Source organism: Balearica regulorum, chromosome 2 (assembly GCF_011004875.1).
Source record: "Balearica regulorum gibbericeps isolate bBalReg1 chromosome 2, bBalReg1.pri, whole genome shotgun sequence".
NCBI lineage: Eukaryota > Metazoa > Chordata > Aves > Gruiformes > Gruidae > Balearica > Balearica regulorum.
In genome coordinates this window covers 101,988,634-102,012,827 of record NC_046185.1, presented here as the reverse complement: position 1 = coordinate 102,012,827, position 24,194 = coordinate 101,988,634, and the positions used below count along the sequence as shown (strand labels likewise).

Genomic DNA, 24,194 nt, shown 5'->3' with positions numbered 1-24,194 from the left:
CCTAAATTACCTCATTAAGAACAGGATCCTGCTTGTCTCAACTTCATCTGCCCAGAAATGAGGCATCTCCCCAGCGATGACAGATGAGTGAGGCAGTCCGTCTGGTGCAGGTCACCAGCTGAAAACGCTGACAGCAGCCAGAGCCCCGGAGCCTGCACAGCTCACCCAGGGAAGCCCCATCCTGCTTGGTCTGAGGTAGGTTTGAAGCATTCAACATCCTGCACCCAAGAGCCTGCAGTATCCAGTCTCCTTATTTCTAGACAGTGTTCTTTTATTTTTCTCAAGTCATATGATGATCTACATTCAATTGGCTTAATGTATAAAATTTTTAAGGCATTTATTTTGCAGCAGTAGAGTTGTGCAATACATGGCCTACTGAAATCCATTCCGAGAGATATTGTGAAAGCATTATCAAGGAGGTGTTTTGTTTTCTTTTCTTAATTTTTTTTTACTAGTCCGTTCAATCTCCCGTTCAAAAATACGTAAAGTATAAATCCACACTGAAGACTAACATACAAAATAAGTAAAATTAAGTAGTTTGATTGCAATAACACTCCCTTTCTAATCATTAGACTAATGGTTTTCATTGCACTCCTTTGGCTTAAAAAGTTATTATAAAGGGGGAAAAAGCTTGCTCCAGGCTTAGTCCTCATATGCCAAGTTTCAGTCGGCAGTGAATTTTAATGGCAGAGTTATAAACCCTTGAAAGCAAAAATTTATGATGGAAATGCTGACACAGTAACAGCTATAGCTAGCAGCACAGGTGACACTCCTCTACTATATTGATTCTTCCCTGTTAACCTGTTCCTAGGAGCTTAAGATTTTTGTGCATTTAGAAGCCTGACAAAAAGGATTTCTGTAATTGCATTCACTCAGGTTGGAAGTCAAAGGCTTTACATATGTAGAGTCTTTCCCACTTTGTCAAGAATCTGATCAGTAGGGTGCCCCAGGTTTGGGATTTTTATTGTTTGGGTGGTGTTTGGGGTTTTGGTTTTTTGGTTGTTTGGTTGTTGTTTTTTTTTAGCAGGTCAACTATTTTGGAAAAGTACAGGGAAGAGGAGGACCTCACCAAGGCACTTGTGCAGGGAAGGAGAGAAAGAAGAATGAATATACAGCTTGAAGAATGTAAGAAATAGCAGGAGAGGAAAAACAGAGAAAAAAAATGGATTTTAAGAGAGAAAGGATCTGTAACTCTGAGCAGGAGGTGGAAAAGAACGTCCATGTTAATCAAAGAACAGGAAAAGTGCACAAGAGAACAAGAGCACAGGAGAAAGCAGAGCAAACAGACAAAACCAGAGAACTGGAAAAGAGAAGGAAGAAAAAGTATTTTTAATACAAACCTAACACAAACTCATTGCTTCGACAAAAAGGAGAGGACAGGCAGCATAAAGAGCAAAGAATCAGACTCAAAAAGCCTGCTACTGGTGTTTGTTTAGCTGGGTTGTTTTTTTACTGTATCCTTCTTCATACATTCAATTGTGCTCTGTTGCTCTGGCAGAAGCCCAAAAATTCTGTCAATGCCAGGAAAGAGGTGACCAAAACATTTCGCACTTTCAGCTGAAGTCAAACAGCTGCTTGTTTTGGGGTAAGTCCTGAAATTAATAAAGGACTTTTTTAATTTGCCTCTCTCAATTGCAAGAAAACATTGCTTGTATTTCAGACTCCATTTTAACAAATACCACTACCATCCAACGTGACCACTGAAATGATGCTACGGTGCTTTCAAAGCAAGATGGAGAGATTCACAAATAATCAAAATACTCTGCATGAATCATTTTCTGAACATATGCTCACAAACAAAATACAGCAGATGAAACTGAAGCTCCACATCCTTACAGGTAAGCATAATATTTTAAGCAGTGTAGGAAGAGGGAAGGGTTGTTTTGTGTTTAATAAACAGCATACGAAGAACACCACGTACACTGGAATTAGGGGGAAAAAAAGTGTAAGTCATCTGAAAGAATTCAGATTGATCTGAGGGCACAGCTGCAAAGGCCAGCACAAGGCAAACTCCATTTGCAGAATTATGAGGCTTTGAAAGCTTCAAGAAGCTAAAACTGGATCCTGAGGTTCTCCTGGATGCTTCACATTCCCAGCTATTTTTATACATCACCCGGAACTGTGGAAGCCCCATACTTCAAGCAGAAGCCTTTTATCTTTCCATAAATTAAGTTAATAAGGCATTATTTTAAGAAAAAGAAAAAAGCCCCTTCCCTGCCCTCCCCTCCCCTTCTCCTCCTCAACCACTGCATTCTCTTTAAGGATATGTTATTCTGAAGTTCATAGCTCTGACAGTTTGCCAGGCCAGTCACAAGCAGCAGTAATTCTTGAGCAGCTCTGCAGCTCAGTCTTAAATACCACTGGAGTGCTGTGTGCTGAGGTCTCCCTCCCAGCCGGGCTTATCCCATGCTCTCCCCACCATTACCCTTCCGCATGGGAGCAAAGCGTTGCAGGGTAGAGGGTCAGCATGTAAAAGCCTGAACTAAGTTTTTGGGCAATGCTTTTTCCTCTTAACACAAAAGATTGGTGAGTTTTAACTACACTGGGCATAAATATTAGATGACAGGAAAACGATCTTATTTAATCTCTGGAAAAATAAACGGCGCACAGGTTTCTGCTGGTGTGCTACTGTAACGTTTGGCACAATCTCATTGGAAGGATTGTGTCATGCTGACGGATTAATGAGCTCTCTAAGCGAAGTGAACAGATAAATATGGAATAAGCAAGCGACCTGCACTGGCAGAGTTACTGCAAGTAAAGGCTGTGTCTCACCTGTATTTGTCAGTGCTCAGCAGACTCAACAGATGAGAAAATGTAAATGGAACAAAGCCAGAATATAACTTTACAGAGAGAATAATTTTATAAAAATTATGCTTCATCCTATCAATTAAACATGTTTCATATAGCGAGAGAGAAGGAAAGTGATTCCCAAAATACAGTAATAAAAGACAAAACTACAACATAATGAACGTTATAAGGGAAAAATAAATCCTCTTTTTCCCTTCTTTCCATTTCTTAAACAAGACCTTTTTGACTTAACAGCAATTTAAATCACTTTAGATTAGTGATACAATCTATTAACTTATAACATACATTCTCTTCTATCTATAAGAAACTAAAAAGAAAATAGTTTAAGCTGCTTATGTAAATTTAATGAGTTATTTTGTAACACTTTGCCTATGCAACTAAAAAGCACTGGATTAAACAGAGTTAAGTATTAAATGCTAGTCTGAATAGGATGCTTTGTGTTTATGATGCATTTCTGAATTGTGTTAACACAATATGTTAACATATTCTAAAACCAAATAAGGAATTCTAAAGTTTACAAAACTTTCTAAACTAGTTAACAAAACCAGGAGAGCAGTCTGAAGTTCTTCTGTCTACACTAGAAAACTGGAGCAAACCATCAAGCTCAAGACTTTCTATTAATTTAAAAAAAAAAAAAAAAGAAAAAAAGAAAATGCTGAAGTATTTCAGAAAGAGTGAGAAAGAAGGTTTCAATTACTGTGTCTTCCTAACCTGATACAACAAATCCCCAAACCATAAATCTCACAGTCAGTTCAAAAAACATGAAAAAGCATGGAAAAAAGCTTCTTACTTCTGTCAAACTCATTTGCTCATCCCTAAATCAATATTTTCTATGATTCTTTGCAAAAAAAGCATTAAAAATGGCATGCAAAAAACCCTACTCAAAGTGTTGGCGTTTCTTCCATGACTTTCAAAACACACAGTGCAGCTGTCGTTTGTTTGCATTTTCTTTCAGGACGAGTAACAAGTTTCAAAACACTGTATTCCTGGGAGGAGATGCTGAAGGCAGCTGAACCCCGGCAGTACCAGTGCAGAAGACTGCAGTGGTTCTTCCCTCCACACTGCTCGTCCTCACGCCCGGCGGCTGGGTTAGCCTGAATATAAGGCTGCTCTGAACATAAAAACATGGTTTGGGGTATGTTGTGCAGAGCTGTGAGCTACTGTGATGAAGGAGAAGTTTCACAGGGGGGTTTCCAACTGAAAAGGAAATCTCCCTGGGGAAGAGCTAACAACATCAGGAGCTAACCATTTCGGCCACCTTGAGTTTAATTCTGCTGTGATCCTGAGCTGACATGAGGCACACAGCTTACTGTAACGATAGCGGCATGCAGAAGGCAACATGGACGCAACAGGAATTATGCCAACCATGACCTTAACTAATTACGAAGTACCTGACACTGGAGATATCCCCTGTCATCTTTGTGTGTGGTAGTATTAAATGCAGAAGAAATGAGACAAGTTCAAAGACCAAATTTGAGCAAGAGCAATGGACAATGAAGCAGTTGTGCTGGCTTATGTAAAGGAGTCTTTCACCTCTGCAGAGGTGCAGACAAGCATCTCTAAAATAATGCACTAAGGCAAAATAACAACATACCACCACAGCCACAAAGAGGCCTAAAATAGGAACCTCAACAGTTATTGTAAATTAGATGCTGGTTATTTCTTGCATTATGCACTCAGAAGATTTCTATTTCAGATTTCCTTCTGTTTATATTCTCTGCTCTAAAAGATCGTTAACATCAATAAGCTGCTCTCAGCTTGGGTAGCAGCAGCAACTTCTTTTTGGCTAACAGAAAATCCTGATAACTGACAAAATGAAAAATTCAGGTAAGATCGTGTCAGCAGTTCTTGGGTACTCAGGAGCTATTCTAACACATTCTTCCACAACACTATTACTATGATAAGAGATCATGATTTTTAAATAAATATATAGAACAGTCAACATAAGTATAAACATAAGACACAGCTGATAATCATTGTGAAGTTACTTGCTCTTTTACTAAAAAAACCCCTTACGTTGGGAGGGGGGCCGAGGGGCATACAGCAAGTGATAACGCAACAATAGGTAAAGCAAGGTAAAAGACAGAACACGACCGCAATGAAACCTTTGAGTCTAAGGACCTTTGAGTTGCATTTAATATTTCTATATTGCAACAGATGATCCCCTATTTTTATATCATACTTTCACAACAATGGCAGATCCCCCTTTCAAGGCAACAGGGGGAAGAGGGAGAAGAAAGGAGAATGCTTGTGACATTTTGTTTTAGTCGGTGAGGGCTTTTTAGGTTCTAAGCCTTCTTAAATGAGAAGGATGAAGGAAATTCATAGTGCATGCTATTATAGAAAAAAGTTTAGTAGATCACCCAGTGATGTCCTACATTTGGCAACTGAAATTTTAGGCTCCTTTGGCCATGGCCTGTGGTTTTGCTTCATACATAGTATAGAACAAAAGGGACCCTGATCTTCACGTTGCACATATACAGACTACTGCAGTAAGAATAAAATAGTGTCCAAGAAGGTATGATATTTTTTAAAAGCTATTTGCCTATTTAAATGCATTTAACTGCATGCTGCTTGTTCAAAAGTTGTCAAGTCTTGGGACATCCCATTCCCTTCCCTCTGTTGCAAAACCCATGTAAGCAGAGCATATGGGGAAGCAGGAAGGGTCAACAACTGGATTAATGCCCACTATGCAGTAGATTTCTTCACAAACAAAAAAAAGACACCAAGAGAGTATATTCAAATACTTCCTTATTATTCTAGAAGAGGCTGTATGGGGTGAGAGGTGGAGATGGAAGCAGAAGCAAACATCTGGCAAGAACAGGTAACTCTGAGGCCACGCGCACCACTGCATACCATCCAGGTGCCCACAGGAGAATGCACCAGGCAACCAAAATCCATCCCTGGTCTGCCATGGAGAGCCCATCACACACAGTGGGATCCCTGTGCCATAAATTCCATGCATGGCACAGGCCCAGAGTCCCAGCCCCTTTCCCCTTTCAGCAGGGCTCTTCCCTGCATATCAGGCAGCCAAGCCTCGAGGCATTTGCAGGCAGCACAAAGCACTTACAACTTTACTAGCAGAAGTCAAAACTTCCAGCCAGCAGATATTTTTGCCTGTGTCCCCTAACAATTTAAGTCTCCTGGTCTTTTCCCTTTTGGGGGGACACTGACTGCTGACAGTGTTTATCTGTTTATCTGGGAGGAGTGTGTGTTTGAGGTTGGTTTGGTGGGTTTTTTTAGTAGTCTTTGTTGACTCATTTGAGTCTTCTCCAGGCAACAAGTTTTTTCTAGTTACTTTCAAACACAACATGGGTTTTGTTTGTCAGCTTTTGGAGGGAAATGGCTTTTAAATGATGGTCTAGATATATTCTCTTTTCTAAGCTGTGCCATGTTGAGGGTCCTGCCTCAGGATGTAGTATTACAATGGCTTTGAGTTTCCAGGGGCTGAACTAAGGCAGTCTGTTAAGTATTTAGGTATTAGAATAAGGAAAGGCAGGTGGCTTTTGCTCTGTTTTTCATTGCTATTAGACTTAGCAACTAGTTTTAAGTCAAAGATGTGTTTGAGAGACAGTTATTCTAACTCATTTTTCTGCCATCACTGTCTGTCTCTCTCTCAAATAGCTTCTTCCCAAGCAGTACAGGCTTCCAGGTCTCAATCGCCATCAGCTAATAAAAGCTAACCCAAAGTCCCCAAGATACAATAGAAAATTTGAAGTGTGCATCCAGTATTTCATTGGTTTCATAACTTAAAGTCTGGAGAATAAATCAGTGGTCCCCACTGTGACCAAGCGTGTTCAGAAAGCAACAGACAGGACCACCAACACACACACTGAATCTTCTCAGTTCTTCCCTTCGGCACAGCAGTCTCCTCTTTGCCTGAATGTAAGTGACAGTAAACTTCTCTCTCATGGCACATGAAGCAAAGACAACATAACAAAAGCCAGGTTTTTGGCAACTGTGACAGGCAGTATCTACTGGTAACACAACTACATTGTTAGTAATGTTTTTGAAGACTAAGCAGAGCAACAATTGCCTGCTATCGCAGTGATGCTACCTGCAGCAACAAAAATACTGGGATGGTGCAAGTCAAACAAATTCATCCTTATCTCTTTGATCCTACTCTAACAGATACATCATGGGGCAAAAGACGCATCAAGGGGCAGCACTGCCACGTGCTCAGGATTTTATCAGAAGTCTCCTGGCATTTGGTGGGGTTTTCTTATGTACTTAAACACCTAACTCAACAATTACATGAAGTAATTACATGAGAAACTCAGTTTTCCCAAGCCTCTTATTTGTGAGGAAGAGTTCTTACAATAAAGATCTCCAAGTACACATCAACTGATCAATCAGTTTCGCTGGAGCCATTTAAAAAGTGATGCACCTAACATGCACACACACAAAATGGACCAAAGTCAGATATGATCCTGCAACCAATGGTGCAACCACTCCTCTGACAAAAATCAACACCCTGCTAAAAATATATATCCTCTTGCTGTAAGCAGGTTCTGAGGATAAGCCATTTGTGAAGAGCTGATCATCCCTCTGTGCAGAAGAAAATACAATGAAGTGGAAGAGACCTCGCAGAGTTTGTCACTATACATCAGCATGCCACGTCCCTCCTTTAAGGTATCTTAAAATAAGGCGGGAAAGGCATTACAACACCCACTTGATAACACTCCCTAACCTTGTATGTTGTTACTGCCATCTGTTTCTGGGTTTGAGAGGGCTTTGGGGGGGGCTATTTTTGCTAGTTTTCAATTTCGGTCAGTGTGCCAATTTTCACAGACTAGTCAATTAAAATGGTATTTTAAGTAAGATTTCTCAAGAAAATATTATATGTTACTCCCCCCAAAATCAAGTCACATTATAATGAACTGCAGTTTCCTACTACTACCAATACTATAATTTTCACAAAAAAGGGCTTTCCAGTTTTTCTGGCCCAATTTCCATATTTACATAAGTAAACTATTTAAGACCCATGATTCTGTTACCCAGATACAACATTTCTAACTCATGTTTCTGTTATTCAGGCACACACAGGTTCTATTTTTAAGTCTATTACCTTATTCATTGGTGTATGTGTTTACATGACGACTAAAACTGAGGCTTACTGAGCTGCTGCCCTGTAGTTCCTGGTTGCCCTTCCTGGGCCTGTTTGAGTGGTAGGACAACAGATAACCTTTTCTTCTTGCTTCTCTTGCCCAACTCACTATTTATTTCACAACTCATCCAACACAGTGGTCAGTAGTGTTTGAAATTCATTCAGATAACCTTCCCAGCTCCTTCAGATCTAGATCATTTGAACATGCTGATTTATACAGCAGCTCTAATTTTTCAAAAGACACTCTTAAAACCATTTCTACAAGCAGCCAGGTTTGCAAGACTGCCAGTCCCTCTCTCACCTGGACCTTGCACTCTCTCATCAGGAGCATTTTGAACTCACTCTTTACTGGTGCATGGCTCCCGCAGCAATACAGGATATGTGAACACATACACACAAGGTCCCTTTCTTATTTAGAAAGGGTTAATTAGAGAAAAAACATTTACTAGCTCAAGCATGTTATTTTTCTCATTTACAAGCAGTCAGCTTTAGAATAGTTTGAGAACTACTACTCTCCAGTCCTACTGTGTGCACTTCAGAAAAAAAAAATAGACTACAGAAAAGTTATTAGGTTTTGACAACTGGTTTATATATCTGCAGCTTATTGTATAACAATGCACTGCCATTAAAATCAAAAGACTGCGGGGTTTTTTGTTAAATGATCCACCACCACCAGTTGCATTTATATGGAGAACGCATGGTTCTGGACAGCATGCCCTGCCACAGACAAACAGCTCGAAAGGGAAGTTTTCAATTATCCCACTCCAAGTACATTATTCCTACTGGAAGGATATTGCAATCTGCAGATTAACCATTAATTAAATTTATATTAAAAAATAATATCCTGCATTTTACATCCTAAATTAAAACAGATGTAATTAAAGCCTTTGAAAGTAGTTTTGGCTAGTGCTTCATTTATATCTGCAGCTAAAGCAGACACTTTCTCAGACATTTGTGCCAAATTTGACTAATTCTTCTGCTCTGTGTTTTAATTACTGTATACGCTTTCCTGGTGCAGTTAAGAATATCCATTACACACTTGAACAGCCAACACTATGAGAAAGTGTGCTTTTTTTTTTAAGCCTAGTGGTGTTTCAAATCATTATGTGATACTGGCAAAGCTCTACAGCTCACAGATGCTTCTGCTATATACTGCTATAGACAGTCTGTACACACACACACACACACGCCCATGACCCGCATCTGACCTTGGCTGCGGCAGCACACAGCACATCCAGAGCAACCTTACAGATGTAAGGCAAGCTACACAGCTTCGTGTTCAAGCCAATGTTATGCTTAAATACCACTGCGCTTCTCCTGCTATGGCACCTATATTAAAGCCAACTTCAATAAACATTTTCTTTTCAAAACAGCTGATGCGTTTGGGGTTAGATTCCTTGCATCCCCATCCCTCCTGTGCAAATGCACAAAAAGCAATCCTGCCAAGGACTCAGTTCGTACAGCATAGCTCTGTACCAGCATCCCTGGAGAATCACAGCCTCCTAATTTATGGGGTGGATTTCAGAGACTTGATAACAGTTATTCTTTAAGTTCAAGAATCCATGTCAGACAACAAGGTTTGGAGATCACTCCTTCTAGCACAAGTTTTAAGTTTCCAGTCCACTTGTAAAGTTAAACAGGGGGAATTTCAAGTGCAAAAAAATGTAAACTGCTGCAATCCAGTCCTTGCTTTGCTTGGCTTAACTGCCGAGTTACCTCCCCAGGCAGCCAGATGCAAACTGTTAGTGGAACTGGAGTTTTAGATAATTGCATTTGGTGAGATCTTCCTGCAAAAACAGCCTTGTTCTCCTCCTTGGCTTTGTAGACAAAACCACACAATGAAATGACTTCTAAACCTACATATCACATGCTGTAGGTATGTGTGTACATACAGATTGTCTATGGTTAACACCAAAAGATCAGTGAGCAAGTTCCCCTTGAATTAAACCAACAATGTCTAGACCAACTGCTTCAGTCAGTCTGAATTTCAAGAAAAAGGGAACAGCTGCAAGCAGAGGAAGGCAATCACAGCTGTCTTAAAAGTTAAAGTAAATTATGTTGGAGGATTTGCAGATTTAAAAAAGAACCATATTTAAAATAGTATTTTTTGAGCATTGAAAGTTTGAGATATTTTAAGTAAGAATAAAATGTATACTTTTTGCATAACTATCCAGAGTCTCCTCTCAGTCGTACAAACAAAAATTTGAACTCATTGCAGAGAGATCAGCAGAACTGTTTGTTACACCTCTGTGGATTTGAAAAAAGTAGAACTTGGCCAAAACCTCTAAGAGGAAAATATGCCTTTGCATGTTAACTGGTGAAAATAAGACAACCTGTATGTATAAAATGTTCATGTCTGCTCTACCATCATTTACATGGGAAATATTCATTTCAATAAGACTCAAAAGAGCTGTATATGATAATGTGTATTACTTTATTACCTTAATGCAGAGAATCTCCGAAGGACCTAATCCAGCCTAGCTTTTGTTCTATGAAAGTGTCAAAGTCAGGTTGGGCAGGGCTTTAAGCTACCTGATCTAGTGAAAGATGTCCCTGCCCATAGCAAGGGGGTTGGACTAGATGATCTTTGAAAGGTCCCTTCCAACCCATTCTTATGAGTAAACAGAAGAATGCATCTTTGTACTCAGAGTACATATCATGCTGTTCCTTATGAACATTCTCTACAAAAAAGAGACAAGAACATTTTATGCCATTTTGGGAGGATTTTTCAGTAAGAACTGACAAAACAGGGAAAGCAAAGGGTTAACCAGAATGTGAAAACTATTCAAAGCAAGTCTGAAATTATCCGACATTTTGCTAATAAACGAGTCACACATGCTCTGCCCACACTAAGCTTTAACATGAATGCTTGCAGCTTTGCTGCAGAGATTCAGACACATTTAGGTCTGGATCCCTACGTAGAGGCATAAAATCAAGGGAATTCCCAGCCTCACGCCAGAGCAGCACTGCAGGAGGGATCCGCGCCACAAGTCCAGGAACTGGTTTCAGATACAGGACCTGGAACTTGGTCTTTTTTCTTTATGGTGAGAAAATGTTACAGTGTGTATCTGTACTGAAATTCAGTATTTGCCAACACAAAGCAATCAAGCTGGGCAGCGGTCCCCTCTGAACAAACAAAAGCACATACACTATGTTTCGTACTCCTTTTCCAAAGCTTTGGCCAAATCCTCCATTGCCAAAGCATCAAAAAACCTCATTTTTGGTTATTTACAGACTCTTTCTCAGAAAGTGGAGCATGTGAATCAAAAACTCTCTATTTTGCCTGCCATTCAGGGATTTTTTTTAATAGATCTTGAGGTAGTAAGTACTCAACTTTTCCTTATAACAAAGGCTCTATTTAGAAAAATACAAGGCTCAAAACCTGCACCACAGTCCCCAAAGAAAATAAGAAGAAAGTTTTAAACCAGTGTGCATCTGGGAAGCTCTGGGCAGTCAGCACTCTCCATCTCTGATGCATATCCCTATTTTTATTTTATTTGTTCTCTAGAAGGAACACCTTGGGAGGTGCATTCCTTTCTCTACCAGCTTATCAGCATGCCCTTGACCACAGTACAAAAAAATAGCATTTACGAACACTCTGCAGGTGAAAGACTATTCTTCTGTATAAATTATACATCTTGGGCACTCAGCATTTCTTTCACACTGAAACCCCATTCAAGCCTTCCCGCATCTGTGGGCTAAGTGGTTTGCTCCAGCCAGGGGGGCTGACAAACAGTGATATTTCAAGAAACCTAATCTCTTAATGATTGGGATCAGATGAAGGGGTACGGCCGTGAAAGAGACAGTTTGAAACAGGCCTAATCTCCAGCATATCTGAACCTACAGACGGCAGAGACGCAGCACTGCCACCAACGTAGCTTCGACTGACTGTAATCTGCCTACCCAAGGGTGGTCCGACCAGAGCGATTGAATTGCACACGGAAATCTCTCACGCTGACACTTCTGTCCTGGGAAAGTACAGCACGGCTGGCTAGGCTGGGCACCGGCGGGAGCCAAGCAGGCACTATGTCCATCAGACGACGGCAACACAAACCTGCCAACAAGACAATATTCCTGCTCAGTCCTGCTTTGATCACAGCAAAACTACTTCTTGCTTTCCTGTTTTTTTCCCCCCAGGGCCTGCCATCTCACTGGTGCCTCTGTACCTGAAGATTTCCTGACTGGGCAGCCTCCTGCTGCCTTTCCCAGTTTATGGTCACACAGCCTGTTACCTTTTACAGACGCACTGAACGTTTTCTAACTCGCTCCCCCCATCAGCCAAATACATCACTTATCGGCAGTGGGGCACACAGGAGAGGCTCAGCTTTTCCAATTGGCCCACTCAGGGCAGCGATACATAAGGGTGCACCTCTCTCCCCCTCCTCCAACATAGTCCCAGCTGTCTGCCCTGCACCAAGAGGCCACTATCCCCTTCACTTCCTTGAAAAATACGTGTATTTCCATCTCAGCTTAATGTCTCCCTGCAAAAAAGTCTACATGCTAATTGTGATACACCCCACACCCCAACTTTTGAGTTGTACACATGCTAAAATAAGTTTAAACTTTGAAGTTGAATTTTCAGTTGACATATAAACTAAACCAATGAGTCACCATACATACCCAATGTCCAAAACCAATGGCATGCAATCTACAATACAGCCCTCCTACACTGACCCCCCAAAATAAGAAAAGAGACCGCCCCAACTGTATACAGAGCAGTAATGTAACCAGAATTAATCACTTCCAAGAGGGCCGAGAAGAGACGCTGTCATGCAGCTGACCCGAGGAGCATTCAGCCTGGGAGAGGGCCATCCTCCCTGGGATGCAGCACATCTGCAAAGCAGGACATTTTCCAAGCTGAGAGATGATGTGTTTTTCTGGCTGAGGAAATGGGAGCCAGGAGGACTATGGTTACTTTCAAGGGGCCTGGGAAGGTGGGGGAGGGAGGTCAGGCACCCAGGGTGCATTCACACAATTATCCAGGTACCAAAAAAGCATTACTCTAATCCCTCCTTCAGCAGAACAGCAGCAGCGTTCAGCAAGCTGCGAATTTACTGTGTGGGAGTTGCTTCAGCTCTCTCAGGGAGCTTTTTCTGCCTACAGCGGGTTTTCTGTCTGGTGTGTCTTTTATTAACTTGTGGATCAGGCACATAAGAAGTAGCACATGGGGGGCTGGGGAAGTGGCAAAGCAGATGAGCAGATTGGCATTTCGGGAGTTAAACCGTTTTTCCAAAGTGCTTGTCACCATAGACTATTTAATAATAAAGCAACAGCAACAAAAAAACCCCTGAGTTAAGACTGTCACTCCCCATTAAACTTGATTCAACAGGTTAAAGGATGACCCATCAGTTTAAGTAGTCTAGGATAGAAAGACTTTTGTTACTAAAGTTTCTAACACCAGAGTCCATTCTGAATGGCAGAACACTTAAGCCTACAGTTAAAGTGAAGATTACAAAGGACAGACTGATGCAGAAACCACTGCAAGTAAAACCAACATGATAAAATTATCTCCATGCTCCTTTTAATAATCCACCCTAAATATTCTACAGCTGACAAAAGAACCAACATCTAGCTGTAACCCTGCAAAAAACACACCCCTCCAAGTACAGAGTTCAGGCAGGTTGGGCCAAGTCTCAAAACACCACATTTTTGGATACTCCAATAATTGAGTCTTCATTTTAATATCTGTGATGGAAATAGATACTTATCTTTCAAAAATTTGACATTTAAAGATTCAATCAAAAGTATAAGCTCAAAGGCAGCATGGAAGAGAGAAAACCTAAACCAGTAGCTTCAATGACAGATTGAAATGACAAGGAAAGCATCACAGAAACAGAAGTTTGTAATTTTCAAGAAAATTTTGATTACTTCATTTCACCTAAAACTTCTTGCCCATTGACTCTCATGTACCCATATTTGCAGTGGTACTTACTACCTGCTGCCAATACCAAAGCACACATTACTTGTTCCCATTAGGATGAGCAAGGCTAGCTTAAAAAATAGAAGGCTATATTTTAATTTCTGAATCTGAAGTGTACTGTACCTGTTCCAAGGAATTCTGTTTTAGTTATTTGCCATGTATCAAGAGTCCTGAAAAAATTCAGAATCCAAGAGTTTCCCTGGAAAACAAGTACCAAAATTTTTTCTCCCCCCATCGACAAATGTCCTTGACACAGTTATGAAGTTTGAGGCTCACTCAGGGACAGGTCAGAAGGATGCCACGCTTGACAAGAGAACAGCAAGTTGGACCGCAATCTGGTGGCCGATTTAAAGAAAACAGCCACTCCAGTTCTGAAGACATAAACTGTCCACACAGAGAATTTTCTTTAAAAAGCTGAGTCTAATACCAGAACTTTATGACAAATCAATGCAACTTTAAGATAGTTGTTTCACTCTCTGGTGCACCAGATATTTTACGATTAATTTTTAGAGGTGGAAGTGGTTGTGGTGGGACTTCTGTATCTATTGACCAAATCTTAAATCTTAACAAAACCATACATATATAGTACCATCCACCAACAAGAAATAAGCATTCTCCAGCAATCTGAAGAGCCAGGCTTATGCCACGGGCACCCTACCTTTACCCAGCAGCTGGCAGTGCTGCTGAAGCCATGTCTGAACAGCATTCTGGGGCTCCAGCAAGAGACAGTCTTGCAGGTGACCAAAGTAAGTTTATGATAGGCAATAAAGAAAGTTTCTACAGTCCTCCACAAGATCAGAGGGTTCTGATCTTACACAGGAGGGTTCAGAGTTAGGGAATTCACTGAAAACATATGCTAAAGGGCAGGAGAGTGCAATGGGAACCTCTGCCAGATCTGCTGGCAGCTCTGTTCTCACCCTCTGTCTGCTGCTGCCCTGCAGCTTTCACTCAGACACTTGTCTTCGTCACTGGTAAAATACATTTGTTTAACAATGGAAACAAAGATGATTCACGAATGCACATGAATTGTATTTCCTATGGAACAGAAGAGACCAAGAGAAACCAATTCTAGAAATGAAAAGTTTCTTATACTGTTTTATGGAAACACTCACACTGATTGTCCTTGACAAAACTCAACAGTCTTTAAGGCAAAGAGTATCTGGGTGCAAGCCAACAGGCAGGCACATGACTTTTTCTTGAAACACATCTTCTGAGTCAAGAAGTAAAACCCCACAATTTGCTGTTTAGCAACATTACCACCACCATCAATAGTCTTTACGTAAGTTAATAAAAAGACATAACAGCATTAAAGGAAAGCACTTGACAATTTATTTCTACCCTTTCCATCCCCTAAGATGGTATAAATTCCATCCCTAAGACAACTGGGTTCTGGTTTACACTACTGTAGCTTACAGTTTGAGTAGAGCTGGTCAAAAAAGTTTATTTAAAATGTGTTTTGTTTAACAGTTTTCTTGGGAGAAGAGTTTCTGAGAACTTTTCAACCTAAACTGTGGGACAGGAGGAGCGCCCCAGAGGGCTCCCCTTGCACATCGCAGCACAGCACTTGTCAGCTGTGCTGCTCTGTTCCCAAATTATGAGCACTTTCTCACCAGGGTCACGGCAAACAGTAGAAAAAGAGATCTGCTCTTTCACCAGTGACTACTGCTTCATTCAGCTGATCACTGATCAGGCCAAATTAACTGCATGTGATAATTATGAAGGAGTGTAATGCATGTGCATGATGAAGAGAAAGTTAAATTTTAACACCTAAAGTTGATAGCCCTGTGAGTGTCCCCTCTCACAGATTCTGGTAAGATTCAAGAAGCACTGCTGATGATTTTCACCACCATTTCCCTAACAGCTGCACCACTTGAGCTATTCAGTCTCAGTTTTAAATTAATAGCTGAAGTGTATTTTTCTACTATTTTCTTCTCATTATAAATGAAACACCCAAGCCATTTTCACTTAATACCACAGAGAAAAGAGAAACAAAGAAGAAAAGGGAAGAAAGGTCACTGTCAGGCCAAGATCAAGTCTGGAAAATTTCAACTTGAGACATGAGCATTTCAGGAAGCTATAAGCAACTGGAATAATAAAGGAATTATAATTGAAACACTGCAAGAATTTTAACTATAGCTCTTACTATCTAACCAAGTACTACTTAATGAATTTCAACCGCATTCAGAAACTCTTCTTGGATAAGACACGAAGTCTGTGCTTTCAAGATCACTCCCAACCTCCTTGAAAAGGCAGAAGAAAGGGATAGATGGTGTGGGTCACAGCCGCAGCTGACGGAGATCAGCACAGCTCCCTTGCTTCCAGTGGCATCAGTGAGTCACAGGACAAGCAGGAAAAGGGAGCAAACCCAAAATCCCCCAACTTGTAACAGCTCATCTAGTTTACTTCTGTCTTGCTTCCCTCCCATAAGTACCATGTTGGCCAGCCTCTCACCAGGGCAGCTAATCAAAACATGGCCTGCTCTGATGCCTCCTGCAAGGGCATACAGAAGCAGAGAGAAATATTTCTCCAATTTAAGAAAATTTACTGTTCAAACACAAGTTCAACATTTTTGTTTCCACCCCCTCCCAGCACATTCCCCTCAACTCCTTGCCCTGCTTCTCACAAGAAGGCCATGAATCGAAAGAAGCCGATTCAATGTTTCCCCTGTCTCTCTCCAGAACATATTTATAATTGTGAACAGACTAAATACACCTTTTTTCCCCCACCTTCATTACTCTAGAGGAACACAGGATCTAGAAAGGCGTACTGTAATTGCAGAATTCCTGTTGAAATAATCCTAGAATGATTATTTTTCCAAACAGTGCTCTGTTAAAAAAAAAAAAAATTCGGACATCTTATGAAAATTCTACATGCGAATTCAGGCATTTAAATGTCTCCTGCAAAAACCCCCAATGTTTCAAGTTCACTCCACTTGACTCCACTTAGCAAGTATTTGCAAAGGGCAGGAATGCCTAAATACACCGAGTTTCTAATACGATGCTCTAGAGGCACTGCCACCAGCATCTTCAGTTAAGTTCTTTCCACACACTGTGGTACTGTGTTTCAAGTCAGAAACTAGGTCATAAACTTCTCTATTGGAAAGTGTTTATAGCTGTTTGGACTGGATTATTCTGTTCAAGAGGTTATAATAATAAAGGAAGTTTGCAAGCGTACTTTTTCCAAACTCTTGGTATGTCGTTGCCAGTTTGAGAAATTGGCTCATTACTTATCCTTATTTGGCTCCTCCATTCTTGATTTCTTGTTTGCTTTGACCTCTTTCTGGACAAATATAAAACTTACTGTTTCACCTAATTAACATGAGGGAGAAAATAGAAAACTTTCTCATTTATTCCAGTTCCAGAATCAGTTTTACAAAACCTTGTCAGAGTTTCAAGAAACATTCAGATGTTGAGTCCTGCCAAAGTTTACAATCTAGTTATATCCTGCTACAGAAAAAAAAAAAATCTGCTCTGTTTTTTCAATTTTATACAAGTCTCTGGCAAGAAACAATCCACCTCCATATATTCACATGCATCCAGATGATCTGTGGATTAAACCCTATTCTCTTTAGTGTAATCAAGTTGGCCAACTCACTTTCTCCCCTTCCAAACACTCCCAACACATTTTTCTCAGCCACTCCTTCCTGCACAGGCAAGCACTGCAGCAGATTTGCTCTTCTCCCCACTATCACCCCTTTTCGAAGGTTTAAAACAGTGAGCAAAGAGTTCAACCACAGTTCTAGTATTGCAAAGCTTTTCCATTTAAGGTTTGTCCTCTTGACTCTCCATTAAATAGCTGGTCATTTTGTACCACAGGCAAATTCAGTGTCCAACAGACTCCCAGAAGGGATTCAGGGGTAAACCTTTGCCCATTTTCTGGGGACCTGAGGAACAAGGCTCCCTACAGTTTCCTCTGAGTGAGAAAGCTTGGCAGTCTTTTACATGCTTTTCCATGAGCCAGTGGAGTCATCCTTCCTTAAATTATACATTGCATCCAACTTGCCTTGCATCTCATAAGGATTCAGCTGAAGGCCTTGAGCATTGAGGCAATCCTTTGTAAGAGCTGCCTTACCGCTTTCTGCCCCAAATATGGGCGGCACAGAAGGGAAAATAAGGGCAGATGAGATGGAAATAAGTGTACAACATTAAGTTGGTTCTGTGATCAGGAACAGATATTAAGTCCGAGATCTCCACTGTGTTTTGAAGAAAAACAAAAATGGAGAGCAAAAATAAATCCAACTTTTATCCAGCTGCATAAATTCCGTCTCCCAAAATTAAATTCTCTCTCTGCCAACAAGGACAATCAGTATAATTAAATTATTGTCCTTCAACCGGGTCTAAGATTTTAGTTAAGAGTTGGGTTTGGTTCTGCTTGCTTTTACAGAATTTTAAAAGCCTTTACTCTTACGAGTGTAGTACTCTATTCCATACTTTGCATATTCACAGTATCAAATGTTACCTTTTCAGAGAGGCTCACCTTCAGCAAAGCCATAGCCTTTTCCAGTTCAGCAATCCTACCACAATAGTTATCATCATATATATTGCATGGTGTATTTTTGTGACTCCATCTAAGTAAGTCAGGTAGATTACACAATATTCACACTTTCTTCCATAGCCTTGGCCCATTCGCTGGAATACGTGCAGTCAGGTCCTCAGTGCCATGATTTTGCAGCAAAGGCACTATTGGGTAATTCTTTCTTTTTTTTTTAACCCATCTGAAGTTTCTGTGAACTCAAAAGCAATGTTTTAAATGTACAAAAGGAAAGTGACAAGAGAAAAATATAGTTCAATTCTGATTAATGGTCCTATATTTTAATGTGTTGCTGGGAGGCTCAACCCATTGAGCACATGTCCCCAGGGTATTTTAAACTTATGATGGTTTCTTTCATACAATCTTGAATTCTGTCAGGAAAAAAAATTGGCCAGGACAATTGCCTCACAGCTCAGGAGACAGAGCATCTTCTCTGCTGCTTTCTGGAACTCCAGGAGGCACAGAACATAAAGGCCATACAACCTCCAAATTTTTATTAAAAAACATGGGAAATGAGCTCAAAGAGAAAAGCAAGTCAGGTCTGAGCAGCTGCCTCAAATCTACCCATTAGTAAAGGCACCAGCAGTAGGAGAGCCACCAAAGTCCTTCAGTTTGATTTCAGTTCAGAGAGTTATGTAAAAAGATGCCTTCTTTAGAGCTTAGCACCCATCATCCTTTCCCACCACCCCACTGGAGCAGGAATCTAACTAATATTGACATTTTGATGCATTTGCTGTGTTCGTGCTCTTACAGCCTGCAAGTTACAGAATAAAGTAAACTCCAGGGTCACCCACTTGTATATTTTGTGGCCTTGCCCTAAGACACTTCTTTATCAGTGTGCCTATGTTAGATACACATCTGGCTCCAACCTGAACACAATGCAGTTTTCACCATATTTATCTTTGCAATACTCTTACAAAGGAAGAAAAGAAGAGGGCGACTGGAAGCCCAGAGATACTGAAGCCCATGCGCATACTAAGACATCACTTACGTACAAGTCTTACTTTAGCCGAAATGTACATTTGGCAGTAACCACCTTCACTTCTGAGCATTGGCTGCCTAGCAGCTCTACATTACATTAGCACAACAAGGTGATCCTCATGTGCACAGAAAGATGGATGTAGCCCTGAGCATATCAAGAGTTGTGCAAAAAAAGTACTCTGGACACACTGTCTTGTCTATCAGAAACGCAAGCACATAGGTATGTAGGCATTTACCTCACACTGATATGGGACTAAAGAATTTGTCCATGGTTTCCCAGGAAGCTTGTGACAGAGCAAGAATTTAATTAAGACCAACCTTTGCTTGCCTTTGTGTAGGTTTTAAAAAGCTTGGGTTAACTTCCAAGGGTATCAACAACTTGACAACTATATCCTGAACCAGCACAGCCTCAAAGAACAAGTTACTTAAACCACTAAAGAAATGCTGAAATTCTCCTTATATTCAGGCCTACTATTGTAATTGCTAATGTGAAATAAAATTCAAGTTAAGGAAATGCTTATTTAGATCAGCAAAGGTAAAGACTATAATAGCAGCAGTTTGTTTGTTCCCATCATTCTAATCAATTACATAGGATAATTATGTATTACTAATAATCTTACAGTTTATCAACAGCAGATGACTTGTGTACAAGATGACTGAGGAAGAGAGTTGGCTGCTTTGAGCAAAGAAACACATGCTGGCACACGTCCTCTTTTTTTATCGTATTTCCATCTCATTCATATCTTTGATAGAAGTGGATATACTGAGAAAAATGAATCTTATGAAGTCTCTGAAGTCTCAAACTGAGACACATGGAGACATGGCAGAAACTTGCACCAGACTGGTCATGACCACTACAGACCCAACGGCAAAATCTGAGTGAATGAAATTGGATCACGAGGGACAGAACAACAGAATTCACCGGAAAGCCAGTATCTACCCTGTGGGATATGGCTGGAATTCACTACAAATACACAAAAGTGCTTTATTTTCCTCTTTATGAACATATTTTTACCAAAGTATTAGCAGACTAACTGGTAAAAAGTTTACTAAGAGGCAAACCTCAAAAATTTTTTAGCAGGCCAAGTGTGGTTTAGAGAAGGCAAGCCTTCTGGAATAGATGCTCCAATCTGGTATAAGAAAGTAGATGGATGGAACTAATTCCTGCAGGAGCAGGTGGGTTGATGGAAGAATTAGAAATGACAGATCGTATTTTGTAATAATCTTTCAATCATTAAAACTCAATTTAACATGCAACGTCATCTGTTGTCAAAGTTACCAAATCTAGAGAAAAACCAAAAACCTGCTCACAATGATTTAGACAGACATGTAAACATACATGTAGACAAGAGATTTATGTTTTATATTCAGTGAATTTTGATGTTGTGATGTTAAAGACTACTACTATTGAAGCTTAACCAAAACAATGTGAGGAAAGTTAATGAACAACCATACCAAATGGCATACATCTGATTTCTTACCTGAAGTGTATTCATCAATCATTACTGCTGTCTCAGGATAATGCTTCAGCAACCACATAACAAAAAGATCTGGTGAACTCCTAAATGTTTAAAAAGAAATATAAGCATGTTACACAATACAAAAGTCACCAAATCCACAGTAAGGAGAACAATAATACTTCAGAGTTCAGTCTTATGCTGCACTTGCAAGTACATTTTTTGTTCAAATGATTCTTTGTTTTAATCTAATTCTTTTTATTTAGTCTTTTTCTCCATGCATTCAAAGTTTGGTACATTCACCTGAGGCAGAACTAGAACTGCAAGAAATGCAATTACTAAGAAGACTAATTATAGATGGAAAATCAACATATATAAAAATAGAAGTATCAAAAGAGAAGCGGTCATGCCTAGTTGGTTTCATGATTTGGCAACTATGCTGTATCCACATATTCACTTGTTGATATTAATTCACACTGTATACAGAGAACTTTTTCAGTTCTCACAGGAAAAGAAATAGCATTTCCAAATTACGGTTATTTACAGAAAGAATGACTTATGCTAAATATGAAAAACATGTGTCTTAAAATTTTTCCTTTATTTCCAGTTTCAGTTGGAAAGCTCTATATTTCTTAAGTGTCTAGGTATAAAGAATACTTTAAAATTCTGGACACTGCGTTCTTCAGAGCTGCATTTTGACTTTATAGCCACAACACAAGTATGTTAAAAGGCTTGGCGACTTATATTAGTTATACTATATCTCTGCAAAACATTCTCTTTCTAAATCAAAAACTAAATTGGAAAAAACATGCACTGCTAACATTGCATGCATCTGCTTGATTAACAGAGTAACGATGCAGTAAGCTAACTAGCAAATTAACCTTTCAGATTTCATGTACTACAATTAATTCCCATGTCTGCAAGCATATCGCCATAAACTTCATGGGCAAAACATGCGTTCTGGGACACAGGAAAAGTACATCTTCATAACAGTATACCAACGAGTCTGCTTTTATGAAAGACACCACATTTTATTGTCAATTACCCCTACATCATACATTATAAAATTATCTTAATCAAATCTAAGGTGCAAGATGCAATCTCTCAGTAGGTCTCACCCAATTTCACATGGAAGAACACTCTTGTTTCTACTGTTTCAATACATTTACTTCTCATGGACAGTTCAGCTGTCTACTCCAGTAAATAAGGCTAGCAAAGCATCACCCAGGGTATGGCTACAATTGTGTTTCACTATATTTTGCTTATTACAAGATGAAGCTTACAAAATCCACATGCAGATACCCATCTCACCATCTACGGAATTAAAAACTACTTATCTAATACTAATATATGCACATAAATGCTTTCATAAAAATTAGAAGTTACTCTAATTTCTGCAAGGAAAAATAGATTTGCAATCATTTTTCTAATTTGCATCCTTTCACATCACCGATTTTACTTAACTGTCTTAAAAGCCTACAGAACCTTACCACCTACTACACAGTAGAGGCTTCAGTGCAGCTTTGTGTTAAGAAATAACTTAGAAAATGGTATGATCAGGTGATATTCTTATTTCATTACTGACTCCTCTCATATTTGCTCTGCTTACAAATCAAATAAAAAAAAAAATTCATTAGCTCTCAGATCAAACTAGCCTTAAAAAAAAAAAAAGCTAATTTGTGCTCCCTCCATTCTCATGTTATAGTAGCAGCAGCAGCCTGTCTTGGCTAATGCGTGTCTTCCATTACATCCACAGAACCTGCTCAGCCTTCAGTGAGACAGCCCAGACATAATGGAGAGGACAGTTTCAGGGCAACAAGTTGTCGCCCAGGTGTAGCTTAGAGTACACAGTGTGGTTGAGTACAATCTCTGGATGAGACATGAAACAAAGAACCCAGTGCACCTTTCCAAGTGGAGACCAACTTAGCAGCATTTTTCAGCTACAGAATATAAAATATTTTAATTGCTAATGTAAATTAGCTTTTTCCAGAATGCATCTTATAAACTTGGTGTGCATTCAAGATATGAAGTGGCTTTTCCAATTTAGGAGAATCCTAAATTGGAGTTCCCTGTCCATGTTTAAATCGTGTCAGTGTGAACTCGTCAAGGCAACAATGAAAGACCCAACATACACAGATAGAGAAGACCTGACAGTCGTACCATTACTTGCAGTGGCTTTGGCCTAAAATTTTCACCTTAAAACACTGAGTTTCTGGAAATCCAGTCAGATTAAAAAAACCCCAGCCCACTCAGGAATACCATGCCAACTGTTTCCACAAAACATGCTTTTAAGAGTCAAGACTCTTCCAACAGAGTCTCTGCAATTTCTGCAAAGTGACCTCTTTTGTTAAGATCATTGAAGAACGTAGGAAAAAGAGAGAAGGCCTCTAAAGAACAGGCTGCTTACCTGAGCAATACAGCCACAAAAATCAAACCAGCCAACAACAAAATGAAGTTGATAAAAAAGCATGCCTAACTTATCTGACTGCAATTAGTTCCTACCTTTAAGGGGATACTTGCCACTTGTGACTAAGTAAAGCCACATTAGGTATTAAACAAGAGACCATCAGAAACATTTGGCTCAAAGAGTGCTGGAGCAAGGGTATAGCAAAGAACAAAAGTTCACGTGGAATTCTATGCAGACTGCAGCTCCTCAGCCATCCCTATGGACTGCTGGTGGTCCCTATAGTTTCAGAAGATGGTCCGCAAAATCATGACGAGAAAAAAATTCAAACCATATTCCCAAGCACACAAGCAAGATAACAGGAGACAAATAAAAACAGTGGGTCAACATTCAAAGTTTAGTATGATTCTCATCTGGTCACAAATTAAAACCATTGTTGAAACACAGCACAATGTTGTCCATAAATTTCTCTTTTCTCTAAAAAAAGCATTAGGTGATCTTTTGATGAAATAAAGATTGAGGAATACTTTTACAAGTCATATCTCTTTATAAATATATACTAGACACATAAACGTGTCTCAAAGGGGCAAAGTCTTTGAAGTAAAAATAAGGAACAGAAAAGCACATGACTGAACCAAAATGCTTCCCAGTTCTTGGCACTAAGTGTGTGCTCAAGCAGCACCTCAGACCATTATCAAGGAGACCTGTTCATGCACCAGCCTTCACGCCTGGGCTTCAAAACCAGGAGCTCCTGGCAGGCAACCCAGATGGGCGCTGTGGCATTTTCTAGTCAGGGATTCAAGAGGGTCACCAACCTACCAATCAAGATTCACTGACTACCTCCAAAGCCCAGATGAAGAAAGAGACAAAGATAATATCAAGCTTTAACCTTTAAAATTAGATGACTTTTGTCTGATTTCTTAAACCAAGAAGGGCAGTCGCATTAGTTGATTTTAATTATATTAAATTGATCTGACTACTCAGATA

At 39.9% G+C, this 24,194-nt stretch overlaps 1 long non-coding RNA gene across 7 annotated transcripts in view; it reads right to left on the bottom strand.

Moving 5' to 3' along the window:
- LOC142600477 (uncharacterized) overlaps positions 1 to 24,194 on the bottom strand; it is a 288,877-nt gene that overhangs the window by 185,672 nt on the left and 79,011 nt on the right. For all 7 annotated transcript variants that reach the window (XR_012833980.1, XR_012833977.1, XR_012833975.1 and 4 more), the window contains one exon: positions 20,828 to 20,907. This is a non-coding gene — a long non-coding RNA (uncharacterized LOC142600477). The remainder of the gene's footprint in view (positions 1 to 20,827; positions 20,908 to 24,194) is intronic.